The 16,854-nt window shown below is 41.1% G+C and overlaps 1 protein-coding gene across 3 annotated transcripts in view; it reads right to left on the bottom strand.

The window, feature by feature from the left end:
• Positions 1-16,854, bottom strand: part of bcl9 (BCL9 transcription coactivator) — a 554,068-nt gene that overhangs the window by 67,148 nt on the left and 470,066 nt on the right. For all 3 annotated transcript variants that reach the window (XM_051926204.1, XM_028800792.2, XM_028800793.2), the window contains one exon: positions 5,971-6,051. The gene's annotated coding sequence lies outside the window, so the exon portion shown is untranslated. The remainder of the gene's footprint in view (positions 1-5,970; positions 6,052-16,854) is intronic.

Raw genomic sequence — 16,854 nt, forward strand, 5'->3', positions numbered from 1 at the left:
CGTAGGAAATTAAAAAAAGAACTGAAAATAGAAAGAAAAAAAATTACTTCAATAAAGCAATACACTTAAAATGTCTATAATATATAATACTAAAAGGTTCTATTAAAATCATGCATAGCAAATAGCTGCTCAATCATCCAGATTTGGATTTAGCCAAAAAGTCAATTAATTTATTGTCTTAAATAATTGCTTGCAGCGCTATAAAACATGAACATGGACAGAATTTTTTTTTTTTTTTTTTTTTTTACTTTTCATGAAAATTAATTGTTAAGAGCTGCGAAAATTCTAACTGATTAACATACTTAATAATGGGCTATCAATGTGGCCATCTAAAGATGGCCAGTATCCACCGGGAAAAATTACATACTTTTAAAACTTGATCTTGGTAAGCAAAAATCTCTAAAATTGTATATGTCGAGTCAGTTTTTCACATGAAAGAAATAAGGTGTGCAAAAGGATGTTGGTGCCACAAAAACAGAAACATAATAAATCTAGATACTCTACTGTATTTAAGAAAACATTCAGATATTTTAAGTTACATTTTAACCAAATTTACAGTATAACAGTTTTTACCTATTAAAGATAATTGCACTTCATAGCACATTGCACAGTAAAGTTGAGTTTCATATGAATATAGAAATATAAAATTCATCCTTCAGTCTTAGGAAGTCAAAAACTTAATGCAAACTCAGTTTTAATTCACATATTTATTTTTCTACTGCAGGGTTATTTTTATCCCTAAATCTAACATTTAAAGCTCAAAATCTGTGTGTGTGTTCATAATAGTATATTTATGTCCAGTATACAAATCCACACCACTGGACCGATCTTTGCCAAAGTTTGCACATCTCCCTCTTTTGGTCAGGGGAAGACCATAGGATGTGTCCCGACCCAAAATTCTGACATTGGGCACCCCATTATTGTTTTTTGTTTTGTTTTTTTTTTTATTAAATTACAGTTTTTAAACAACAGTGCCACCTGCAGACTCAGAGCATGTCAAATTCTAGAACAGAATAAATTCAGACTAGCTTTAAATTACTTAACCATGCAACACTGGGTACTTTGTGATTTACAATATATATTGAATTGCCTTTTCTTAGCAGATATGTACAGTTTCAATTTTAGCTTTTCAACTAAACAGGAAAAGTGTTTTTGTTAATTAGTGAGTGGCCAACTTTGATCTATCTATATAACAAACACAATCGATAGATACTGTACATACATATAGTATGAATCATTAAAATGTTAAAAAAACACTTAAATAAGTAATCTATTAAATAAAATGCCAATCCTTTTGTTTAAAAGTTAAATTAAAATGATTTTTTATTATTTAATAATAGAAATTTTCTAAATGGCACATTTCAAAATGGCTTTTTTAAAACCAATGCTGTTTACTTTAAAATGCCTCGCATTCAGAATTCAAACAGCTTATAGGAGTCCAATATTCTTCCAAATTTTGAAAGAAATATAATGAAAGACTCCCATATGCTCAGTATCCCACTGCAGATACAGTGGTCTAAACCTTTAAGGCAGCTGGGAATTTTAGGAACAGGATAGGTTTCATTTAAGTTTCTGCAGCTGATCTAAGTAACTGTTTATGAACTTCAAGGCTATTTGAATAAGCAGTCTGCTTTACTTGTACTCCTTTTCAAGTGAGGGCAGTCATTAGTAATTGAAGGGTTGAAGTAAAGGAAAAGGCTCATTGGCTGCTGTGCTACATCCATGAAGGAGAATGCTTGATAGAATTCATAAAATTGAAATAGGCGTTTTAATGGAGCAGACATCTCATTGATGGCCGCAAGTGGAGTTTTGGGGGCTTTTAGGAAAGTTTCATTATATCATTTTATTGTTTTTATTTAATGGTATACAGTGCATTGGTAGGTCATCAATAAAAATACCACAATATTTTCTGTGCTGTTCTTTACTCCTTTGCAGATAGCATTTTATAGAAAAAACTGCATTTTATTGTTTGGCTTTTTGTTTGAATTTTTTCAAGCTCCATTCTAGTAAACATGAATGCTTCTCATTTAAAGATAATTTCATGCCTTGACTTGTAGGGAATATCACAGATGTGAAAGGTTAGTGCATTATTTAGGTTAGCGGATTATTTTATATTTTCTTAGTTACTTCAAAGAGTTTTCACATTTTGTTTATTAAATATTTTTGTAACAGTGAATCTTGTACAAAATGTGGTAATAGAATGCAACAACTTGTTTTAGTGGACTTGCATTAAATCCACACTTCTAAACAGTGCCATATTATGCCAATACAGTGAAAATAGGTTCAAAAAGGCTTGTAGTGGCACCAAGGCTTTCATACAAAGCAGACTCCTATTCAAGTGATGTAAAACTTGCATCAATTGATTTCCTATGTTAAGTTGTTGGTTGAAGCAGGTTTATGAATAATTACAGCTCAAATTTCTTTAAAACACATTTCTGAAAGACACCCAACAGAGACTTAAAATATCTGTTGAAGTCCCACGCATAACTTTGTTCATTCTATACTTCAAAAACAATGCTAATAAAATTCCTTTCCTCTTACATTAATTTCCAGAAAAGTACAATTTTCCCCTTTAATTTTCTTTTGCAGCAATCTCATTTTAGTCATCCAACGACCACTCCTGAGTGCAGGCTCTATTCCTTACTGTCTTGACCTATAACTCACAGTACAAACCAAGAACTCTTTCACTGCATCAAAGAGGTCAAATTTCAACTCGAGGAAAAAACATACAGTGTAAATCCCCTTTTAAAGCATGACCAATTAGAACGTCTTCTAACAGTCAGCAATGGGGAAAAAAGCCCAATTTCTCTCCCTCTTTCTCTCTCACACACACACACACAAAAATCATTTTGCATAAAGCACAAAATTAGTCAAATTATCATCCACTGCCAGCATAAATTGTGCAAAGCAAAAGAATCAAACAATTGCCCTGCCACCTTCATTATGCAGCCAATACGCTATATATTTTCATATTAAAGTCAGAAAACACTGCAGGAGGCAGAATATTTTCAGATTCATAATATGCAAAGATATGAATATTTACTACAAAATTACCCATAAATCAAGTAATTCAAAGTCACAGCACTGAAATGTAGCTTTTAACAAAAGAAAAAAAAACACAATCTTTTAAAATACTGTAGCTGTATTCTCCAGGGTGGTTCAAACACGTTCTTCTAGACAAGGTGATCTTATATAGCATACTGTCAACTGCTTCAGCTATAGAAATGTTCACCACCCAACAGTTAAGTGGGTATTTCTAATACAAAAAGGACTTTAAGAAGCCGAGTGTTGTGATATTGAGTGGTGTTGACTGTGTATGACTGTTAACTGCTAAAGAAGGTGAGCTACTTTTTTATTTGTTTGTGAATGCACTAACAGCCCGTCTATGGCTGATCCTGGCCAGTGCCCAGAGCTCCCAGAAAAGGCAAAAACAACTGGGTTGAAAATGAAAGAATGATAAAGACTAAATATTAGTCATTTTTTTCAACCCAAAAAAATGCCACATTTCATAAAATACTGTGTGTTTACTTAACTTTGTTGGAATTACATGAAATAATAAGAAGAGACCATTCAATCCATCAAGCCAGCCTGTCCCAATATCTCATCTGGATACATTTTAAAAGTTGTAACATTTCTTCATCAACTTCCTGACTCAGTAGCTTGTTCCATATTCAAACAACGTTTTGTGAGAAAATGCTTTCTGGCTTGAATCTTAAACCTTCCCTTAACACTGAGTTTAAATACGTGATAACATTATTTATTCAAAAGAATTCTGCTGAATCAATTTCATAGATACCTTTGAGAATTCTGAAGACATTGATTAGGTTCCTACGCAACCTCCAACTTTCAAAACTAAACAGGGGGTGAGTGTTCAGAAAGTATTGCAGTACTAAGTAGGAACTTAAATTCTACCTTCAGATTAATCATTAATTTACAAACATTTCTCAGAATCCACTGTAACTACTGTAATATGTTAATACTTTGTAATCTATGGAATCCATTGATTGTCTGTGCCAGACAGAGCACATTAAATTCGCATCATTTCAATACACTAAATATTTTGAATACTAAGATTTAAACTTGACTACATGCTAAAATTTCCTAAAAAAGCAGTAATGTAGACTTACTGGAATAATGTCTGATCAAGAGGGCTTTTAAAACAGAAACATACGTTATGAACCTACATCATAAAGTTGATAGTTAACCTGTGGGATTCATCTGTTTTAGGAAACTCACCCCATGCTTAAATTCTCTAAGCCTGCCAGTTTAGACAATGCACTTTAGTCCACACATGTACTTGGTTGCTCTTTTCTGCACAATTTCTAGTGCTGCTATGTCTTTTTGCAGCATGGAGACAAGAACTCTACACATTACACCAGATGCAGTCTCACTAGTCCATTACACAGTCTGAACATTACATATTTTATTCAACAGTTTTTACTATGTAACCTTGCCTACTAAATATATTGTGAATAACACTGCTTTGTATGTGAATCATAATTAATTCTAACTATATATTTTATGGATAATATGGGTAGACTCTTGTGGAGAAAAAAAATGTATTTTCTACCATGTACTTAAAAGCTGCAGCCAACTCTTATTACATTTAGGTTATGTCTGATAGCCAGTTTCATTTGTCCCACTATTGATGAACTTCAGAAGCCTAGTCTCAGCCCCAATAAAACTCTGCTCAACTGAATGTAAATTTTTGTGTGAATGCTCAGATTTATTAGATAATACAAAAATAATTTATTTTCAGGGACACACTCTGCGACATTAATGTTAGTAACAAAAAGTGAAACTACTGGGAGATGTAGAGTTTAATTTCCCTTTGCAGTAGGCTCCTCCATGCAGCAGAAGCAGAAGAAAAACATAACATCAGCAAAATGATTAAACTAGTCATAAACCTATGTAATTGTCAGTCTTTTACCTGCTTCATTTTAAACACATTCTTAATTTCATGTGGATTATGCAAGCTTAACCTGGAAATTTTTCTGTCATTCCAAGAAACGTCACAAGGTCTTTAGTTTGGAAGTTGTCAGGTTGAACTACTGTGCAGCAGGATAACAATATGCATCCTCTCTTATCTAGAACTCCCACAGGGCTAAGGTTTACACAACAAGGTCACGTAACTTGAAGTCTGAAACAGCATGTTCAACATTGCAGAAACCTCCTTCACATTCTCCAGCATCAAAAGATTAATTATTTTATATTACCACTACTGAGGCCAAAGTATTCTAAATGAACACAAAGCTTTAGCATATCAACGGATTTCAAAATGGACAAAGGGAAAAAAAAATCAACATTTGAAAATTGCTTAACAGAACACAATGCTTGAGGAGACATAATACATAAACATGTGATCCCAGCACCAAAACTAGAATTTACTATGTGAGAGCTCTTTGTGAACCAATCAACTGAAAAAGTAACTGTCTTCAGTACTAAAACACATGAAAACCCCAAGAAGTTATGAAGCAATATTGTTCTTCACTTGAATCATGGCTTGAGAAATTACTACTGGATGAAATTACCGTAGTTGTCACAAATAACCAAAGCTAGCAAAAAAGTGTTCCACAACAACTTTGAAATGTGCAAAGTTAAATACCATACACATTCTCAAATTCTTAATATCTAAAGAAAAAGAAAATGGCACACAGTAACAACAGTGAAAAGAATGTTCTGTTAAACAGGTCAATCAGTGTTTCGTTTCAATTCAATTAAATAAATTCAATTTTTTTGCCACAAGAGGGAAGTTTGGTTTGTCAAGAGGTTTTACAGAGAGACCATGACATAAGATTCTAAACATACCAACAAAGAGCACAGTCATTACTACAACAAATAAAAGATGGCAGTGAGCATAACACTTATGGTGAAACACCAGATCAAACATATTAGACAATCAAGTCTGGATCAAAATACAAAAACACAAGAAACAAACAAAACAAAATAAAAGTCAATGTAATTTCTTACCATCTTCTTTTGTGTCACGATATAGCTGTAGCCATGTCTGCGGCTGCACTTCAACGATACAACAGAATAAAAACCAACAACCTGCATTGGGGGAGAAAAAAATTTTAAAAAGTGGTATGTCAAATAGCAAAAAAATTCAAAACATCAGAACACAGTTTCTAACACTTAAGCAAGTGGGAAATAAGCCAGCACCAGATATGGCAAGCAGTAAGAAGGTATAATACTATAAGATGGTTTTAAAAGATGTTATACTTAGCATCACCAAAAACAATAGCCTTATTTCAATGGTTAATATAAGGAAAAATTTGAGACATTTGCATGTGATACTTAAATTGGAAAATATAAAAATTGGTGATTTTTGTCTTCTCCATTAAAAAAACAGCATTATAATTATCTAACAAAATACCCAAACAAATCTTAATTGACACTCAGAGGGTACAAAAAAAATACAAGTTTTTCCATCATTTGCTCAGTCTGCCCTGACGACTGTTTACTATGTCCAGCTTGCCCAGGACAAGGTTGAAGCTTTATGTGAATGATAAAACTTAAGAGTATTCTAAAAAAGGAGGCCCATAACATCTTTAATGAATCGTCATAAAATGTGACATATGGTAAAACTATTTTTAAGCAGAAACTCTGGTTGACATACACTTACTTCATACAGAATGAAAACTACAAAAGTTGGTAAAAATTACTCCTTATCTATCTATATAGCCTTAAAGTGTCTGTCTAAACACACTAGTGTACAAAATGCATTGTCAAATAATAAACCAGTGAGCTCTTTTGTTTTAATAGTTTTAAAAGCACTTTTATTACATACATATACATACAATGGATTCAGGAAGTATTCAAGCTTCTTTATGTATTCACGTTTTGATATGCTGCAACCTTGAGCTAAAATTTTTCTAAATTCTTTTTTTCTGTCATCAAGCAACACTCAATACCCTAAAGTTACAAAGTGAAAAAAAAGCTTTTTGAAATTTTTGCAAAAGTATTAAAAAATTAAAAACTGAAATCACACATTGACAGAAACATTCAGACGCTTTTTACTCAGTACGTAGTAGAGACACTTTTGGCAGTGATTACAGCCTGGGGTTTTCTTGGGTATGATGCAACAAGTGTCAAAAACATGGATTTGGGAATTTCCTGTCATTCTTCTTCACAGATTTGCTAAAGCTCTGTCAGGTTAAATGAAGATAACCAGTAGACAGCTTTCTTGAAGTCTCCCCAGAGATGTTCGATTGCGTTCAAGTCCGCACTTGGCCACTTCTGTGTTGCCTTTGCATTGCACTTAGGGTCACTGTCCTGACTGAAGGTAAACCTTTGCTCTTGAGCACTGTTGAGCAGGTTTCCATTATGGATAACTCTGTACTTTAATCTGCTAAGCTTTAGGGCTACAACGATTAGTCGACGTAATCGACGACGTTGACTACAAAATATCGTCGATGCGAATTTTCATTGTCGACGCGTCATAAAGGCGGAGTGGTGGCTCTGAGGCTAGGGATCTGCACTGGCAATTGGAAGGTTGCCGGTTCAAATCCCGTAAATGCCAACAAGGACTCTGCTCTATTGGGCCCTTGAGCAAGGCCCTTAACCTGCAATTGCTGAGCGCTTTGAGTAGTGAGAAAAGCGCTATATAAATACAAAGAATTATTATTATTATTATAAACAATAGAGGCTCTAGTCACAAAGAACCACATTGGTTTTTGTAACTGCAATGCACTACATGAACGTCTGGGGGCAGTATCGTTTGTTATTGTTTGTCAAAACTGCACACAGTCCTACAAACGAAGAACAACGTCTGAGGAGAACCACTGTCATGCATGAGCATCTGAAACGCAAGCATCGTGGAGCTGTGATGCTGCCGTCTCTTGAGAGGTAAGTTTTAACGAGTAAAGTTAGTGTCACGTGTTAACGTTGATGTTTGTACTATAATGTGCATATCAAGGTTTTGACAATGATAGTTAACCCTTAAACTGACACATACTTGGGTGTTAATGCACCCCTGGATGCCAAATACTTTTTAGCTGCACTTTTTAATTAAACATCACAATTCACAAAGAAAATGTGAAATTTTAATGGAATATGTATTTTTTTTTCATGCAAAGAGCATCACAATTACTGCAACACTGATCATTTTACACACTGCAAATGAACTGTAAAAACTATTAAAAAAAACTACTGCAACAATCTATTATATGTTCAAGGTGCAACTGAAGTCATTGATGAAACTCAGTAAATCACCGAGCCAACTGCGCTTGAACTGGCTGCATGTAAACACACAGAGGTAAACATGGATGATTGCAAGCTCATCTACTGCAGCGGCTGAATCCCAGAGACAGTGGTGCTGCAGTTCTGCCGGGGCCGGCAGTGGTCATGAGCTGACTGCTCAACAAGCATACGGCTTTGACTGATCAGCTCCAGCATGCTGGCAAATTGGTCTGTGAAGCAAATATAGCCGGTTGCGGGTTTCAATGAATATACATCGCCGAATATACTCGGCTCTGGTGTGCTGGCAAACTGCACTGAGAAACAACTTTAGCTGGTTCCGGTGGTTTAAGGGTTAAGTGAATATAATTTCACATATATTTGCTAACGTGTTTGGAGCTATAGTAAACGAGTGAATAGGAGTAGCTGAGTCGTCCTAGTTTTTTATCTTCTTTTTCCATATAATATTTGAGTTCATATGAATATTAAACCATCTCTAACTAACGTTAGGTAACTTGTGTTTTGGAGTATATCAGTAATTAGCTTGTTACATATTTTAGTCCGTTATTTTTCATTTTGGCATAATATAGTACATGATGTGATAAACTACAACACTTTTCCTTCAGAATGTGATGATTAAAACATCTTTGTCTGCAAAATCATTCTTGTGTATTCCTGCTACCTCTACTCCCATTGAGCGTCTCTTCTCAGCAGCTGGGAACATTGTCTCAAAGAAGAGACCCAGCCTCACACCAGAGCATGTCGAAATGCTCACGTTTCTGCACTGCAATCAGGAATATATGAGCTGAATCTTTTATAAACTGCACATTATTGTTTTATTTTATTTGAACTGAAGTTTTATTTAAACTTTTGGACTTTAAGACACCCCAGTGGCCATTTTTGGTTAAGTTAAATGCACTTTTTTTTGTTTAAAGACTATGTGCACTTTAGTTTGTATTGGTTAATGTACAGTGATCCCCCGCCTATCGCGGAAGTTACGCTCCAGACCCATCAGCGATAGGTGAAAACCCGCGATATAGAAAGACCATATAAAGATTTTTTTTTTTTTTTATAGTTTAAGCCTTAAAATACCCATCCCACACGCTTTAAACACATGTAAACTTATACGTGTTTACAAAGCGTGTTTTAATAATATGTGGATGTCGGGCTAAGGATATGAGTAACATCTCTCTATTATAAAACATTTTAACGTCATGCAAGACAAGGCAGTGAGACAGAAGAACAGCTGCTGTACAGGCTTTTAAATGATTGACGCACAAAGCGACAAGCAGAACAGGCATCTTGGCAGAAGCAGCACAAGGCCAGTAGCTGATCTGTCCAATTCTGCTTAGCGTGCGTTCAGCCAACCCTTCACAATGCGAGTGGGAGAGTCGCAAAGTAGCATGAGCGTAGCGCACCTCCAGGGGGGTTGAGCGAAGCGGTCGAGACCAGATCATCTCAGAGAGACACTCTGACGACACGCTAGACTAGACATTACAACCCATCCATCCTCTTCTGCTTAACCCGAGATTGGGTCGTAGGGGCAGCAGCTTGAGCAGAGATACCCAGACTTCCCTCTCCCCGGCCACTGCTTCTAACTCTTCCGGGAGAATCCCAAGGTGTTCCCAGGCCAGTCGAGAGACATAGTCCCTCCAGCGTGTCCTGGGTCTTCCCCAGGGCCTCCTCCTGGTTAGACGTGCCCGGAACACCTCACCAGGGAGGCGTCCAGGAGGCATCCTGATCAGATGCCCGAGCCAGCTCATCTGACTCCTCTCGATGCGGAGGAGCAGCGGCTCTAATCCGAGTCCCTCCCGGATGACTGAGCTTCTCACCCTATCTTTAAGGGAAAGCCCAGACACCCTGCGGAAGAAACTCATTTCAGCCACTTGTATTCGCGATCTCGTTCTTTTGGTCACTACCCATAGCTCATGACCATAGGTGAGGGTAGGAACATAGGATCGACTGGTAAATTCAGAGCTTTGCCTTGCGGCTCAGCTCCTTTTTCACCATGACAGACCGATGCAGAGCCCGCATCACTGCGGATGCCGCACCGATCCGCCTCATGCTCCATTCTTCCCTCATTCGTGAACAAGATTCCGAGATACTTGAACTCCTCCACTTGGGGCAGGATCTCACTCCCAAACCTGAGAGGGCATTCCACCCTTTTTTGGCTGAGGACCATAGTCTCGGATTTGGAGGTGCTGATTCCCATCCCAGCCGCTTCACATTCAGCTGCGAACCGATCTAGAGAGAGCTGAAGATCACGGCCTGATGAAGCAAACAGGACAGCATCATCTGCAAAAACCAGTGACCCAATCCTTAGTCCACCAAACCGGACCCCCTCAATGGCCTGGCTGCGCCTAGAAATTCTGTCCATAAAAGTTATGAACAGAATCGGTGACAAAGGGCAGCCCTGGCGGAGTCAAACTCTCACTGGAAATGCTGGCAATGCGGACCAAGCTCTAACACCGATCGTACAGGGACCGAACAGCCCTTATCAGGGGGTCCGGTACCCCATACTCCCAGAGTACCCCCCACAGGATTCCCCGAGGGACACGGTCGAATGCCTTTTCCAAGTCCACAAAACACATGTAGACTGGTTGAGCAAAATCCCATGCATCCTCCAGGACCCTGCTAAGGGTGTAGAGCTGGTCCACTGTTCCACGACCAGGACAAAAACCACACTGTTCCTCCCGAATCCGAGGTTCGACTATCCGACGGACCCTCCTCTCTAGGACCCCCGAATAGACTTTCCTCCAGGACCCTGCTAAGGGTGTAGAGCTGGTCCACTGTTCTGCGACCAGGACAAAAACCACACTGTTCCTCCTGAATCCGAGGTTCAACTACCTGATGGACCCTCCTCTCTAGGACCCCCGAAAAGACTTTCCTCCAGGACCCTGCTAAGGGTGTAGAGCTGGTCCACTGTTCCGCGACCAGGACAAAAGCCACACTGTTCCTCCTGAATCCGAGGTTCGACTATCCGACGGACCCTCCTCTCTAGGACCCCCGAATAGACTTTTCCAGGGAGGCTGAGGAGTGTGAGCCCTCTGTAGTTGGAACACACCCTCCGGTCCCCCTTCTTAAAGAGGGGGACCACCACCCCGGTCTGCCAATCCAGAGGCACTGTCCCTGATGTCCATGCGATGTTGCAGAGGCGTGTCATCCAGGACAGCCCTACAACATCCAGAGCCTTGAGGAACTCCAGGCGTATCTCATCCACCCCCCGGGGCCCTGCCACCAAGGAGTTTTTTGACCACCTCGGTGACCTCAGTCCCAGAGATGTGGGAGCCCACCTCGGAGTTCCCAGGCTCTGCTTCCTCATTGGAAGACATGTTATTGGGATTGAGGAGGTCTTCGAAGTACCCCCCCCACCGACCCACAACATCCTGAGTCGAGGTCAGCAGCACACCATCCCCACCATATACAGTGTTGACACTGCACTACTCCCCCCTCCTGTAACGCCGGATGGTGGACCAGAATCTCCTCAAAGCCGTCTGGAAGTCGTTCTCCATGGCCTCCCCAAACTTCTCCCACGCCCGAGTTTTTGCCTCGGCAGCCACCAAAGCCGTATTCTGCTTGGCCTGCCAGTACCTATCAGCTGCCTCCAGAGTCCCATCGAAGCCAACTCACCACCAGGTGGTGATCAGTTAACAGCTCCACCCCTCTCTTCACCCGAGTGTCCAAGACATGTGGCCGCAGGTCCGACGACATGACCACAAAGTCGATCATCGACCTGAGGCCTAGGGTGTCCTGGTGCCAAGTGCACATATGAACACCCCTATGCTTGAACACAGCGTTCGTTATGGACAATCCATGACGAGCACAGAAGTCCAATAACAAAACACCGGTCGGGTTCAGATCGGGTTGGGGGCATTCCTCCCAATCACGCCCTTCCAGGTCTCACTGTCATTGCCCACGTGAGCATTGAAGTCTCCCAGCAGAACGAGGGAGTCCCCAGAAGGTATGCCCTCTAGCACCCCCTCCAGGGACTCCAAAAAGGGTGGGTACTCCAAACTGCTGTTCGGCGCATATACACAAACAACAGTTAGGACCTGTCCCCCAAATCAAAGGCGGAGGGAGGCTACCCTCTCGTCCACCGGGGTAAACCCCAATGAACAGGCTCCAAGTTGGGGGGCAATAAGTATGGCCACACCCACTCGGCGACTCTCACTGGGGGCAACTCCAGAGTGGTAGAGAGTCCAGCCCCTCTCAAGGAGATTGGTTCCAGAGTCCAAGCTGTGCGTTGAGGCGAGTCCGACTATATCTAGCTGGAACCTCTCGACCTTGCACACTAGCTCAGGGTCCTTCCCCTTCAGAGAGGTGACATTCCAGGTCCCAAGAGCCAGCTTCTGTAGCAGAGGATCAGACCGTCAAGGTCCCCGCCTTCGGCCACCACCCAACTCACACTGCACCCGACCTCCTTGGCCCCTCTCATAGGTGGTGAGCCCATGGGAAAGGGGACCCACGTTGCCTCTTCGGGATGTGCCCGGCCGAGCCCCATGGGTGCAGGCCTGGCCACCAGGCGCTCGCCATCGAGCCCCACCTCCAGGCCTGGCTCTAGAGGGGGGCCCCGGTCACCTGCTTCCGGGCAGGGGAAAACGTCATCCAAAGTTTTGATTCATCATTGAAGGTTTGTAGAACTGCTCTTTGTCTCATCCCTCACCTAGGACCAGTTTGCCTTGGGTGGCCCTACCAGGGGCATAAAGCCCAGGACAACAGAGCTCCTAGGATCATTGGGACACACAAACTCCTCCACCACGATAACGTGGCGGTTCAAGGAGACATTACAACCTTAGGAAGCAAAACCCGCAAGATGGTGACTTTTGCACATCACGCCCTACTTACTAACAATTTAAAACAAGTTCACTGACATCTAACCTAGCAGTTGTTGGAATGCTTTTGGCAGACAAACTTCAGGTGCTCCCAGCTCTTAAAACAACGACAAGCAGAACATGCAGCTTGCTAGCAGCAGCTGATCCAAGCACTTCTCCTTAACGTGCTTTCAGCCCTCACCCCAAACCCCCCCCCCCTTCAGAACACGCAGAGCAACAAGCAGAACGGGCATCTTGGCAGAAGCAGCACAAAGCCAGTAGCTGATCCATCCACTTCTGCTTAGCATGCGTTCAGCTCCCCCCCTTCACAAAGCGAGCGGCAGAGGCGCGAAGTGGCAAAAGGACAGCTGCTGTACAGGCTTTTAAGTGATTGACACAAAGCGCGACAAGCACAACACACAGCTGGTCAGCAGCAGCAGCAAAATACCAGCTGACCTGATCGCATCTCTTTACCATGCATTCAGACCCCCCCTTCACAACGCGAGCAACATTATAAGTGCCACGAGAAAGAGATTTAACCACGCCTGGGTCGGGAAATAAAGGACAAATATTGTTTTTTTTACAAAACTTTTAAAGGAAAAATGAAAATAATGCATATGTAACAATTCCCATGAAAATAATTTCTTTAAATTATTTATCCAGTAAACCAAACCTGGGGGTGGGCCAGCAAAGCGAGCAGGGGCGGAGCCCCCTAGTAATAATAATATTAATAAATCCACGATATAGCGGAGGATTACTGTATTTCTTTTTTATTGTGATGGTCACACTAATATAAAACATCTGATTATTTTCAAATTCATATGTTTCACTGGTTATTTTAATCTGATTAACTTTAATCGTGTTAATGCAGAGACATCAGGGTGACATTCACAGGTGGACAGACGTGAGCAGATGAGGTAAGACATGCACTAGAGCCCAGAACATAATGTGCAACCACAGGCTGCAGGCATCAAAATAGTCAGGCATGAAATAATCGTGACTAATTGGGATTTTGTTTTTTACGATTACTCGACTACCAAAATAATCATTAGCTGCAGCCCTACTAAGCTTTCCATGAACCCTTTCTCATCTCCCTGTCCCTACCAGAACTGTTTTTCACCACTGGAATGGTACTGTGGAGGTTATTAGCGGTGCTTAACTTCCACAGTACCATTTCATCTTGAGGAAGCCATGAGCAGAGCTTGATTTCCTCCAGATGAAAATGATAGCCTTGGTTTCTCACAGTCTGAGTGTTTTTAAGGTGCCTTTTAGCAAACTCCAAGTAGGTTTTTTTTTGTGTTTTTTACTAAAGAGAGGCTACTGTCTGGCCTCTCTACCATAAAGCCAAGATTAGTAGAGTGTTGTACTGATGGTTGTACTCCGGGAAGTTTCTCTCATCTCCACACAGGTTCTATGGAGCTCAGCCAGACTGATCAACCAAGTAAACTCCCAAGTTTACTTGGTTTTTGGCAGATGGCCAGCTCTAGGAAGAGTTGTTGTTGTTCTAACCTTCTTCCATTTAAAATTTATGAAGGCTACTATCCCTCTCAGGGTTGGGAATGAGATCCTGCTCCAAGTGGAGGAGTTCAAGTATCTCGGGGTCTTGTTCACGAGTGAGGGAAGAATGGAGCGTGAGATTGACCGGCGGATCGGTGCGGCGTCCGCAGTGATGCGGGCTCTGCATTGGTCTGTCGTGGTGAAAAAGGAGCTGAGCCATAAGGCAAAGCTCTCAATTTACCAGTCGATCTATGTTCCTACCCTCACCTATGGTCATGAGCTATGGGTAGTGACCGAAAGAACGAGATCGCGAATACAAGGGGCTGAAATGAGTTTTCTCTGCAGGGTGTCTGCGATCTCTCTTAAAGATAGGGTGAGAAGCTCAGTCATCCGGGAGGGGCTCAGAGTAGAGCCGCTGCTCCTCCGCATGGAGAGGAGTCAGATGAGGTGGCTCGGGCATCTGATCAGGATGCCTCCTGGACGCCTCCCTGGTGAGGTGTTCCGGGCACGTCCAACCGGGAGGAGGCCCCGGGGAAGACCCAGGACACGCTGGAGGGACTATGTCTCCCAGCTGGCCTGGGAACGCCTTGTGATTCCCCCGGAAGAGCTAGAAGAAGTGGCCGGGGAGAGGGAAGTCTGGGCATCTCTGCTCAAGCTGCTGCCCCCGCGACCTGACCTCGGATAAGCGGAAGAGGATGGATGGATGAAGGCTACTACGATTTTGGGAAACTTCAAAGCTGCAAGAATCTTTTTGTAACCTCAACACAATTCTGTCTCTAAGCTATATATGTAATTCTTTTGACCTCATTGATTGGTTTTTGCTTTGATGCACACTGTTAACTATGGGATCCTCTACAGAAAGATATGTGCCTTTCCTAATCAAGTCCAGTCAATTGATATGATTAAATAAATTGAACTGAATCTAAAGGTGTATGTGTGTAGAAACACCTCAAAGATGATTGGTAGAATGGGATGCACCTGGGCCATATTTTAAGTGCCACAGCAAAGCGTCTGAATACTTGTGTCAATGTGATATTTCACTTTATTATTTTTAATAAAACTAGCAAAAATGTCTAAAATGCTGTTTTCACTTTGTCACTCTGAGGTATTGAGTGTTGCTTAATGTGGGGGGAAAAGTTTATTTAAGGTCAAGGCTACAACTCTACAAAATATGAGCCCTTAAAATGTATTGATGCTTTGAGGCACATAGAAACTATTGCTACTTTTTCATACTTTCATGCATTAAAAAAACATGCAGAACACTATGTTCTTAGAGACTGAAAATATGCTCCGTAATTAACCATAGTGGAATAATACTCTTATACTTTGTATCCACATTTCTTTATTTAAGTATATTAGCATGTTGTCTTTATTAGCAAAGTTTCTCCGCAGGTTAGATAAAAATAAAACTTTGTAAATTAAGATATGTGGACAGATCATTTGCTACAGTAATAATAATAATAATTTTTTGCATTTATATAGCGCTTTTCTCACTACTCAAAGTGCTCAGCAATTGCAGGTTAAGGGCCCTGCTCAAGGGCCCAACAGAGCAGAGTCCCTTTTTGGCATTTACGGGATTCGAACCGGCAACCTTCCGATTGCCAGTGCAGATCCCTAGCCTCGGGGCCACCACTCCGCCTGATGTCTGCAGTAGTTCTAACATTTACAGTAGGCCATGTGATGGACTGCATTTCTTTACACGTTCTAATAAAATGCAATTTTTTTTTTTTATTCTAATAGATGGCACACCACATATGTTTCTACTGAAGGATAGGTTCGAATACCAGCTGCAAAAAAAGAAAACAAAATCCTGACATTTTTTCTGTATCAGTGATGCTCAGCCATAAAAACTATAATACTGTATTTCATAAAACCCATATCCCAACAACTCAACAGTATTTCAGTTTTGATAAATGCATAAATAATCAATATGTTTCAACTCTATGTTGAGCTGTCCCCTAGCTGCCACTAATTTAAAGACAAAAATCTGATTTCACACTTTTTATGTGTTCCTCGAGGAGTCACTGATGGAACGTTCCTTACGAATGACACTGCAGTTGTGACCCGCTGGGCTGGATACTTTAAACAGCTGTTTCAAGCTGGTCCTCTGGCTAGGATCCTCTTGACACTGATCCTCCAATTAGCCATGAGCCACCTAATCTCACTGAGATTGCACAGGTGGTGAACCAGCTGAGGGTAAGGAAGGCTGCAGGGATCTGAGGTATCCAGGGTGAACTTCTCCAGGCTGGTGGCAAGGCTGTTCTCCTGGCATTGCAAGCAATCTGCTTCTATTTGGGAGACTCATCTCAACTGGCTGGAAAACAGGACTTATCGTCCCTATCTGGAAAGGGAAGGGTGATCACCTGGA

Source organism: Erpetoichthys calabaricus, chromosome 4 (assembly GCF_900747795.2).
Source record: "Erpetoichthys calabaricus chromosome 4, fErpCal1.3, whole genome shotgun sequence".
NCBI classification, from domain to species: domain Eukaryota; kingdom Metazoa; phylum Chordata; class Cladistia; order Polypteriformes; family Polypteridae; genus Erpetoichthys; species Erpetoichthys calabaricus.